The sequence below is a fragment of the Lithobates pipiens genome, unplaced genomic scaffold (assembly GCF_037356315.1).
Source record: "Lithobates pipiens isolate NorthernLeopardFrog02 unplaced genomic scaffold, aLitPip1_a1.2 Scaffold_22, whole genome shotgun sequence".
In the NCBI taxonomy this organism is placed as follows: Eukaryota; Metazoa; Chordata; class Amphibia; order Anura; family Ranidae; genus Lithobates; species Lithobates pipiens.
The window spans coordinates 85596730-85608414 of record NW_027507784.1 but is presented as its reverse complement, the minus strand read 5'-3'; the positions used below and the strand labels follow the sequence as shown (position 1 = coordinate 85608414).

Here is an 11685-nt window from a genome sequence, read left to right as displayed (position 1 = left end):
AGAGGTGATTAAATACCACCAAAAGAAATCTTTATTTGTGGGGGAAAAAAAGGACGTCAATATTATTTGGGTACAGTGTCGCACGACCGCGCAATTGTCAGTTAAAGTAACGCAGTGCCGAATCACAAAAACTGGCCTTCTGGAGCTGAAGTGGTTAATATAGGTGCAAAAATAAATAAATAAACAAATAAATTTAAAGAAAAAGTGTTAAAGCTGTAATTTAAAAAAAAAATAGATCGCAGTGTGCGGATCGTGTACAGTGATTGGCCCCTCTATACACAATCTCATAGTACTACAAAACAATCCTTACATGGGGGCGGGGCAGGGCAGGGCTCCGCCCATCGAACAGAAGCCTGGCAGTGATTGGACTAAAATGATCCGGTTGGAATTCGCTGAGTCACCTCCGGCGGTTCCTCCGCTTGAACTGAACCGCTGAGTCATTGAAGGGTAGCGGGCAGGCGCCTGGACCGCGGGGACGCCGTCTGCGGGGAGGAAGCATGCGCACTGACCGGGGACACTGAGACTGCCCGACAAAAGGCTTAGAGAGCGCTGAGAGCAGAGAGACAGCAAGAAGAGATCTACACTGAGAGGATGAGACCCCACTGACCCCATCCCGAGAGAGGAGAGGTGAGGGGGCCCTGTCATTGGGGGACACAGCACACGTGACTGATATAAACATTCTATAACTGCATATTGTTACATTGTATGTGATCTCTGCGTGTTACAATGTAACAATATACACAGATCACATACAATGTAACACACACACAGATTGATCCCATACAATGTGACACACACAGAGATCACATACAATGTAACACACACACAGATTGATCCCATACAATGTGACACACACAGAGATCACATACAATGTAACGACACATACAATGTAACAACACAGATCATGTACAATGTAACGACACATACAATGTGACACAAAGATTGATCACATACAATGTAACAACACACACAGATCACGTACAATGTAACGACACATACAATGTGACACACACAGATCCCATACAATGTAACAACACAAAGATTGATCACATACAATGTAACAACACACACAAAGATCACATACAATGTGACACACACAGATCATATACAATGTAACAGCACACACATACACTGTAAGGACACACACAGATCACATACAATGTAACAAACACAAAGATTGATCACATATAATGTAACGACACATACAATGTGACACACACAGATCCCATACAATGTAACAACACACACAGATCACATACAATGTAACAACACACACAGAGATCACATACAATGTAACAACACAGATCACGTACAATGTAACAACACATACAATGTGACACACACGGATCACATACAATGTGACACACACGGATCACATACAATGTATGTGATCTGCGTGTTGTTACATTGTATCTGATCTTCGTATTGTTACATTGTATATGTCGTTACAATGTACGTGATCTGCGTGTTGTTACATTGTATGTGAATGACGTTGATGACTGCACACATGTCCATCGCATGTCCCCGACACACATCCCATGCAGAGCACAGTGCACCCCACCTACTGTACACATGTGGTAGTGCGCTCAGTGATGACATGGAAATAATTGATGGGTTCGGGTTTATGATCGGATGTCTGTGTTCTCATCGTTGTACATTTATGGAACACAATACTGTTACATTGTATGTTCCTTCATCTGATGTGTGTCAGAGCGCAGGGATACACGAGAGAGATTTCTTATGTCTCCTTTCACGCCACACATTGAAATTACATGTACATGCATTTTCACATGCATTGTGTTATATTCTGTGTGTTGGCGTGTGAAGTGACAGCTCCCCGGAAAGATCCAAAATATAAACAATTTATTTTTTCTATATTTACTTGCAGTTGTGTTGCTTGACAATGAAATGTGTTCATGTGTGTTATAATGCAGACAGGCGACACACACGTGTACGGCACACACGGCGTAATGAACAAGGCACACGGAAAACCATTGCTTTCTATGTGCCTTTGCAGTGACATGCTTTGATCCAGTGCAGAAAAGTGCAGCTCACTGCTGGGAAGGTGCTCCACAATGTGAGTACCCTGCTGCTAGTATTTAATAAATTTGTTTATATTAAACTACTACACTATGGATTATCATTCCTATGTTCTATGAGGTATACCCACCTTAGACCCTTTTCACACTGGGGCGTTTTTCAGGCGTTTTTCATGCGCTTTAGCGTTAAAAAAAGCGCCTGAAAGAAGCTGCAACTGCAATCCCAATGTAAAAGCCCGAGTGCTATCACACCGAGCTTTTGGAGCGGTGATTACAACGCTCCTAAAGCGCCCCTTCCCATTGAAATCAATAGGAAGCGCCTGTAAAACGCCTGAAAAACGCTATTGGCAGCAGCGTTTTGTGAGCGCATTTAACCCTTTATTTGGGCACTAGCAGGGGTTAAAAGCACCCCAATAACGCTCGAAAAACGCTGGTAAAGCGCTGCTAGTTTAAGCGGCACTTTACGAGTGTTTTTCGGGCGCTGACATTGTAAAAGGGCTCTTAAAGCACTCGGGCTTTCACATTGGGACTGCAGATGAGGCTTCTTTCAAGCGCTTTACAGGCGCTTTTTTTTAACGCTAAAGCGCCTGGAAAAACGCCTGAAAAACGCCCCAGTGTGAAAGGGGTCTTAAAGCGGGAGTCCGCCGGGAGTTCTGCCGTTTTTTTTTCTTTTTTTTAAAAGCCAGAAGCTACAAATACTGCAGCTGCTGACTTTTAAAATAGTGACACTTACCCGCCCAGCGCGCCAGCGATGTTGGCACCCGAAGCCGATCTCTCGATCGTCTGTCGGGTGCTGCCGCCGCCATCTTGGGTATGGGAATCAGGAAGGGGAGCCTTTCGGCTTCATTTCCCGGTTCCCTACTGCGCATGCGCGAGTCGCGCTGCGCAATAAGGATGGTCCCCGCTGTCTCTGGGATCTGTGTGTTTCCCAGCAGGCAGCGGGGGACTTTCGGAAAGGGGCGTTCCTTCTGCAGAATCTACACCGGAAGTGGGTGCAGATACCTGTACTGTACAGGTACCTGCACCCCCCTCCCCCCTGAAAGGTGGCAATTGTGGCGCCGGAGGGGGGGGAGGATTCCAATGAGCGGAAGGTCCACTTTAGGGTGGACCTCCGCTTTAACCACTTGACCACTGGGCACTTAAACACCCTTAATAACCAGACCAATTTTCAGCTTTCGGTGCTCTCACATTTTGAATGACAATTACTCAGTCATACAACACTGGACCTATATGAAATTTTTGTCCTTTTTTTCACACAAATGGAGCTTTCTTTTGGTGGTATTTAATCACCGCTGGGTTTTTTATTTTTTGTGCTATAAAAGAAAAAATACAGAAAATTCTGTAAAAAAATGAATTTTTCTTCATTTCTGTTATAAAATTTAGCAGATTAGTAATTTTTTTTTCATAAATTTTGGCCAAAATTTATACTACTACATATCTTTGGTAAAAATAAGTACAAATTGGTGGATATTATTTGGTCTTTGTGAAAGTTATAGAGTCCACAAGCTATGGTGCCAATATCTGAAAATTGATCACACCTGAAGTACTGACGGCCTATTTCAATTCTTGAGACCCTAACATGCCAGAAAAGTACAAATACCCCCCAAATGACCTCTTTTTGGAAAGAAGACATTCCAAGGTATTTAGTAAGAGGCATGATGAGTTTTTTGAAGTTGTCATTTTTTCCCACAATTCTTTGCAAAATCAAGAATTTTTTTACTTTTTTTTTTTTATTTTTCACAAAATTGTCATATTATCAGTTTATTTCTCACACAGCATATGCATACCACAAATTACACCCCAAAACACATTCTGCTATTACTCCCGTGTACGGCGATACCACATGTGTGAGACTTTTACACAGTGCGGCCACATACAGAGGCCCAACATGCAGGGAGCGCCAGCAGGCGATCTGGAGCACCCAGGACAATTCTGACATTTCTCTCCTACATGTAAAAATCATCATTTATTTGCTAGAAAATTACATTGAATCCCAAAACATTATATATGTTTTTTTAGCAAACACCCTGGAGAATACAATGGTGGTCGTTGCAACTTTTTATCTCGCACGGTATTTGCGCAGCAATTTTTCGAATGCTTTTTTTTGGAAAAAAAACGGTTTTGTGCTTAAAAAAAAAAAAAAACACAGTAAAGTTAGCCCAATTTTTGCATAATGTGAAAGATGAAGTTACACCGAGTAAATCGATACCTAACATGTCACTCTTCAAAATTGCACAGGCTCGTGGAATGGCGCCAAACGTCGCTACTTAAAAATCCCCATAGGCGACGTTTTTTTTTTTTTTTTTTTTTTTTACTGGTTATATGTTTTGAGTTACAGAGGAGGTCTAGAGCTAGAATTATTGCTCTCGCTCCAATGTACGCAGCGATACCTCACATGTGTGGTTTGAACACCGTTTTCCTATGTGGGCGGGACTTACGTATGCGTTCGCTTCTGCATGCGAGCACATGGGGACAGGGGCGCTTTAAAAAAAAATTAAAAATTTTATTGTTCATTTTACTTTATTTATTTTAGTTTGACATTTTTTTCCCCAAAAATAAATTTTTTTGATCACTTTTATTCCTATTACAAGGAATGTAAACATCCCTTGTAATAGGAATATGGCATGACAGGTCCTCTTTACAGTGAGATGTGGGGTCAATAAGACCCCGCATCTCACCTCTAAGCTGGGAAGCCTGAAAAAAAAAAAAAAAAAAAGATTCTGGATTTGATAGTATTGGCGAGTCGGTAGAAGCACCGGAGGGCGGCGGGAGGGGGGGGGGGTGTCTATGGCTGGGTATTGCAGGGTATCACCGACTATGGCTGGGTATGGCTGGGTATATCAGAGTATGGCTGGGTATCTCAGAGTATGGCGTTGCAGAGTATTGCGTTGCAGAGCATTGCAGGATATTGGAGGGTGTTGCAGAGCATTGCAGAGTGTTGCACGGTATTGGCGGGTGTTGCAGAGCATTGCAGAGTGTTGCAGGGTATTGGTGGGTGTTGCAGAGCATTGCAGAGTGTTGCAGGGTATTGGCGGGTGTTGCAGAGCATTGCAGGATATTGGAGGGTGTTGCAGAGCATTGCAGAGTGTTGCACGGTATTGGCGGGTGTTGCAGAGTGTTGCAGGGTATTGGTGGGTGTTGCAGAGCGTTGCAGAGCATTGCAGAGCGTTGCAGAGCGTTGCAGAGCATTGCAGGGTATTGCAGGGTAATGGCCGGGTATTGCAGGGTAATGGCAGGGTATTGCAGAGTAATGGCAGGGTATTGCAGAGTAATGGCAGGGTATTGCAGAGTAATGGCAGGGTATTGCAGAGTAATGGCAGGGTATTGCAGAGTAATGGCAGGGTATTGCAGAGTAATGGCAGGGTGATGCAGGGTGATGCAGGGTGATGCAGGGTATTGCAGGGTATTGCAGAGTAATGGTAGGGTATTGCAGAGTATTTGCAGGGAATTGAGGGGTTAATTTTCGGTGAGCAGCGATGTGGGCACTGCAGATGCAGCCCACATCGCTGCTGACACCGATCTCCTCCCCCTCCGCTGTTCCGATCGGTACAGAGAGGGGGAGGGAGGAACCGGCGTCATAACATGACGCCTGTTTGTTTACAAGTGATCACTCCGTCATTTGACGGAGCGATCACGTGGTAAACGGCCGCGACGAGCGGGCGTTTACCGTGATCCGTGATGCGCCGGGTCCTGTGGACCCGGCGGTCACGGATGCTCTCGAGTGCGCGCCCCAGGGGGCGCGCGAGAGCGGAATTCTGGGAGGACGTCATATGACGGCCTCCCACAGTTAAGAAACCGCCCTAAAGCCGTCATTCGGCTATAGGGCGGTTATTAAGTGGTTAAGATACCAGAGTTGGGGACGCTAGGAGATATATACCTACATTTCAATAAGGCTGTAACCTCACAGCCGTGAGGTAAGGGCACATCCACCCACTTACTGGACGGAGGGAAGAAATAATCACCGCACCCTTGTGTTTGCATGATCTATGACAGCACCAACACCTGAGTTTGAAACATTGCTGAAGCTTATACTGGCAGAATTTGCACGTTTATTCTAATTTTATGGACTGTGTGTTTGATTTATTTAATCATCCATAGCACCAGCACTTTATTTAATTTGTTTGCTGCTAGCAGTATTTGCACAATGGAATGCACTGTATAAAATATTAGTCTGTTTTATTTGCTGCTAAATATATATATATATATATTTTTTTTATATATATATATTTAGTGTGGTTTCATATTTTGCACATTCACTTGGCACTTTTTATTGCATTTTTGCACATTTTATAATTGCTGCTATTAGATGTTGCTCATATGTATATTATTATTCAGATACAATTTCATGATCACTAATATACTATATATGAAGCACACTATGCTCATTGTGGAACATATATGTTAAAAGGTGACTTTTTGACACTAAGCATGTCTACATCCATTTATACACTTTTTTTTCTCACTATTCTTTATCTACATTCTGAATATTTAACTCTCCTGTTCACTTTTTTTCTTGCTTTGCCTTCCCTCTCTCTTTTTTCCTTAATCTCTATATATATATATATATATATATATATATATATACACTGCGCGACACTATCATTTACAATTATTGGGAAGGAGCCCTACTTCAGCTAAAATCTCCTGGGCTGGGTTTACACTAGAGGAAAGACTTTTTGGTACTCTGAAAAGGGATCCACAGTGGACTGCATTTCATATGTGTGTGACAGGCAGTGCAGAGGCAATGGGTCACTCACTCTCCACCTGTTTAAGGGCTGATTCAGACCACTGCCCCCCCCCCCCCCCCCCCACAGCAGTTTTGATTGCAGAGCCGTACAGCGGGGGGCGGCGTGATGTGCATTTTATCGCATCACACCACTTTTTTTTTCTTTTTTTTTTTTTTAAAACAAAAACAAAAAAACTTTATTAGAAATGTACAGTGTGACACTTTATCCATATCACTCCATAGAAGTGCGGTGGGCTGTGACATGCCGTTACAAGTGGAGCGCTGCAATATTATCCAATTGCAGACTGCCCTATGACCGCTGTACTGCTACAGGACGGCCGCATATACAGTTGCAAAAAAAAGTATGACCCATTGTGCACGTCTGATCTGCAACTACAGGAAACGTTTTGTTGAAGTTATTGCTGCCAAAGGAGGTTCAACCAGTTATTAAATCCAAGGGTTCACATACTTTTTCCACCTGCACTGTGAATGTTTACATAGTGTGTTCAATAAAAAAATGGTAACATTTAATTCTTTGTGTGTTATTAGTTTAAGCAGACTGTGATTGTTTATTGTTTTGACTTAGATGAAGATCAGATCACATTTTATGACCAATTTGTGCAGAAATCCATATCATTCCAAAAGGGTTCACATACTTTTTTTTTTTTTTTGCAACTGTATACAGTATCTACAAAAGTGAGTACACCCCTCACTTTTTTGTAAATATTTTATTCTATCTTTTCATGTGACAACACTGAAGAAATGACACTTTGCTACAATGTAATGTAGTGAGTGTACAGCTTGTATAACAGTGTAAATTTGCTGTCCCCTCGAAATAACTCAACACACAGTCATTAATGTTTAAACTGCTGGCAACAAAAGTGAGTACACGCCTAAGTGAAAATGCCCAATTAGCCATTTTCCCTCCCCGGTGTCATGTGACTCGTTAGTGTTACAAGGTCTCAGGTGTGAATGGGGAGCAGGTGTGTTAAATTTGGTGTTATCGCTCTCACTCTCTCATACTGGTCACTGGAAGTTCAACATGGCAAAGAACTCTGAGGATCTGTTAAAAAAAAAAAATGTTGCTCTACATAAAGACGGCCTAGGCTATAAGAAGATTGCCAAGACCCTGAAACTGAGCTGCAGCATGGTGGCCAATATCATACAGCGGTTTAACAGGACAGGTTTCGCTCATAACAGATCTCGCCATGGTCAACCAAAGATGTTGCGTGCACGTGCCCAGCGTCATATCCAGAGGTTGTCTTTGGGAAATAGACGTATGAGTGCTGCCAGCATTGCTGCAGAGGTTGTAGGGGTGGGGGGGGGGGGGGGGGGGTCAGCCTGTCAGTGCTCAGACCATACGCTGCAAACTGCATCAAATTGGTCTGCATGGCTGTCGTCCCAGAAGGAAACCTCTTCTAAAGATGATGCACAAGAAAGCCTGCAAACAGTTTGCTGAAGACAAGCAGACTAAGGACATGGATTACTGGAACCATGTCCCAAGGCAGTGCTGGAAAATAATGGTGGCCACACAAAATATTGACACTTTGGGCTCAATTTGGACATTTTCACTTAGGGATGTTCTCACTTTATTTGCCAGCGGTAAAAAAAAAGAGCATTAATATTCTTAAAAAAAAAATGTAAAAAAAAACATTTGAGAAAATTTTTTTTTTTTTTACCTTGCCAGAAATCCCTGTTGCTAGGCAGTCTTCCTAATCTGCCTTCTTCCTGCTGTTCGGTGATCTTCGCTCTTCCCTCCTCCTCGCGTCATCTTCTGGGTAATGGGGCTCGCTGTGTTCTGGGAACTGTGTGTCCAATTCACAAAGTGACGCACGACTCGCGCATGTGCAGCAGGAAATGGCGGTGAGGCCGCAAGGCTCCACTGCCTGTTTCCCTTAGTGAGGATGGCGGTGCTGCGACCCGAGAGTCGAAGGACATGTCGGCCTCGGCGCCCGGCATCGCGGGTGTCCTGGAAAGGTAAGTCTCCTTATTAAAAGTCAGCAGCTCCTTTTTTTTTTTTTCAGCTGCTGACTTTTAAATGTTTTTATTTATTTTTTTTTTTTTTTACAACTGAAACCCCGCTTTAATAGCTGTGTGTTGAGTTCTTTTGAGGGGACAGCAAATTTACACTGTTATACAAGCTGTACACTCACTACTTTACATTGTAGCAAAGTGTCATTTCTTCAGTGTTGTCACATGAAAAGATAGAATAAAATATTTACAAAAATATGAGGGGCGTAGTCACTTTTGTGAGATAGTTTATATAAGCACAGTCATTTTTATGGCTTGTTTACACTGGTTTGGGGGCAAAAAAAAAACCACGGGGTTGAGTCACATTTTTATTGCCCCGAGGTGTACATATGCTGCAGCTGTAAAGCAAAGCATCACGATCGAGGCATGTGTACAACACTATCCACTGCCTTTGCATCTTAAAGGGGAGCAGCTAGGCGGTGTTCTGTCCAAAAATGTCCGGCTATCGAATAGTGTCCGCCCCGTACTGCGCAGGCGCATCGCTTGTGCAGCACGGAGCACAAGGTGATTCGGAAAATCTCCGGAGATGAATGGCGCAGGCGCCATGAGTCTAGGTGCAAACCCCACCATCCAAGTGGACATAGGGCTTCACATAGTTAGAGGGCCCCTCGCGGGCTCGCTTCGCTCGGCTCTTTTTTTTTTTTTTTTTGTTTTGTTTTTTCTAACTCTATGTCCACTTGGATGGTGGGGCTAGAACCTGGACTCATGGCGCAGGCGCCGTTCATCTTTGGATATTTTCGGGAATTTTCTTGTCACGTGTACTGCGCATGTGCAGTACACAGCGGACACTATCCGACGGGGGACAGTATTTGACAGGACAGCGGCAGTAAAATTGTGGCTCATCGTTCTTAGTGCCCCCCTCCCCAAACACAAGAATTAAACCTCCTATTGTATAAGGTGTGCCGTATCACCCACCAAATGCAACCCATTCAACTAAATGGGACCTCGCTGCAACCGCACACAGGAGCGAGGTGGGGACTTTTAAAGGTTAAAACAGTGGTGTGGAGGTGACCTAACATCTCCGCACTGCCTGTCAATCACTCTCTGAACTATGGATCACTTTTCAGAGATTTAAGAGATTTAACACAAATATAAAAAAGCTTTTAGAGCCCATTCACACAGGGGCAACTCCTGATCCGACTTCAGGTCGCCCCAAGTCGCCTCAGGTCGGACAACATTTAAAAAGCAATGTAAGTGAATGAGAGCCGTCTTAATGCACACTACTGAAGTCGCTCCGACTTCAGAAAAGGTTCCTGTACTACTTCTATCCGACTTGTAGGCGACCGGTACCCATTTGATTTCAATGGAGATCGCCTCCAAGTCGGATCTCCGTCTATACGGAGGCGACTTTGACAGAATTATTAGCTCTGAAGGGGGAACTCCACGGCAAATTTCTGGAAAAAATTTGGCGTGGGTTCCCCCTCCGAGAGCATACCAGGCCCTTAGGTCTGGTATGGATTCCAAGGGGAACCCCCTACGCCGAAAAAACGGCGTGGGGGTCCCCCCCAGATCCACACCAGACCCTTATCCGAGCACGCTACCCGGCCGGCCAGGAAAGGGGGTGGGGACGAGCGGGCGCCCCCCCCCCTCCTGAGCCGTACCAGGCCGCCCGTTCTTCTTCTTCTTCTTCTTCTTCTTCTTCTTGTTGACACGACGCTCTCTCCGGCCACAATGCCAGGGACGCGCTCCGCTGCCACTTATATAGGGACAATGGGGCGGTGTCACATGGGTTGATGTCACATGGGTTGGTCACATGGGTTGATGTCACATGGTAAGGGGGCGGGGTCACCATGTGACATCAACCCATGTGACCAACCCATGTGACATCAACCCATGTGACACCGCCCCATTGTCCCTATATAAGTGGCAGCGGAGCGCGTCCCTGGCATTGTGGCCGGAGAGAGCGTCGTGTCAACATCTCCTGGAGAAGGAGAAGAAGAAGAAGAAGAAGAAGAAGAAGAACGGGCGGCGGCAGCGGCAGCAGCAGAAGAACCGAAGAGGGGGACAAGACCCCCGAAGTCGGGAGAAGAGGCCGGCGGCGGGGAGGAAGAAAGCCGGACTCCTCCGCTAGTAAAAGAGCTACAAGAAGATAGCGGAGGTGTCCGGCGAGAAGACCCCCGAAGACGGAAGACCCCCGGAGCTGTGCAATAAAATATTTTTTCCCTGTGTTGTGTTTTTTTTTTGTACTTTTTTTCCACAGGTGAATGGGTAGGGGTACATTGTACCCCATACTCATTCACATAGGGTGGGGGGCCGGTATCCGGGGGCCCCCTTATTAAAGGGGGCTCCCGGATTCCGATAAGCCCTCCCCCCGCAGACCCCGACAACCAACGGCCAGGGTTGTCGGGAAGAGGCCCTTGTCCTCATCGACATGGGGACAAGGTGCTTTGGGGTGGGGGGGCCGCACGCCCCCCCTCCCCCAAGGCACCCCCCCATGTTGAGGGCACGCGGCCTGGTACGGCTCAGGAGGGGGGGGGCCGCCCGCTCGTCCCCACCCCCTTTCCTGGCCGGCCGGGTAGCGTGCTCGGATAAGGGTCTGGTGTGGATCTGGGGGGGACCCCCACGCCGTTTTTTCGGCGTAGGGGGTTCCCCTTGGAATCCATACCAGACCTAAGGGCCTGGTATGCTCTCGGAGGGGGAACCCACGCCAAATTTTTTTCAGAAATTTGCCGTGGAGTTCCCCCTTGAGCTCATTCTCTGCTTGGCCTCGGCAAAAGTCGCCTGGCCTGGGGCGACTTGTAAGTCGTCCCAAGTCGGGCTTGAAGTCATCACAAGTCGTTTTGAAGTCGTCCCAAGTCGCGCTGTGATCTTAGCTCAAGTCGTGTCCAAGTTGCCTGACTCAAGTCGCCTACAAGTCGTGTTGCCCCTGTGTGAATGGGCTCTTAGGGT

The 11685-nt window shown here is 45.6% G+C and overlaps 1 protein-coding gene across 1 annotated transcript in view; it reads left to right on the top strand.

Annotated features, from left to right (window-relative positions):
- Positions 1-427: 427 nt before the first annotated feature.
- ABCB6 (ATP binding cassette subfamily B member 6 (LAN blood group)) overlaps positions 428-11685 on the top strand; it is a gene marked incomplete in the record, with an annotated part of 73568 nt that continues 62310 nt past the window's right edge. The window contains 1 exon segment of the mRNA XM_077447834.1: positions 428-627.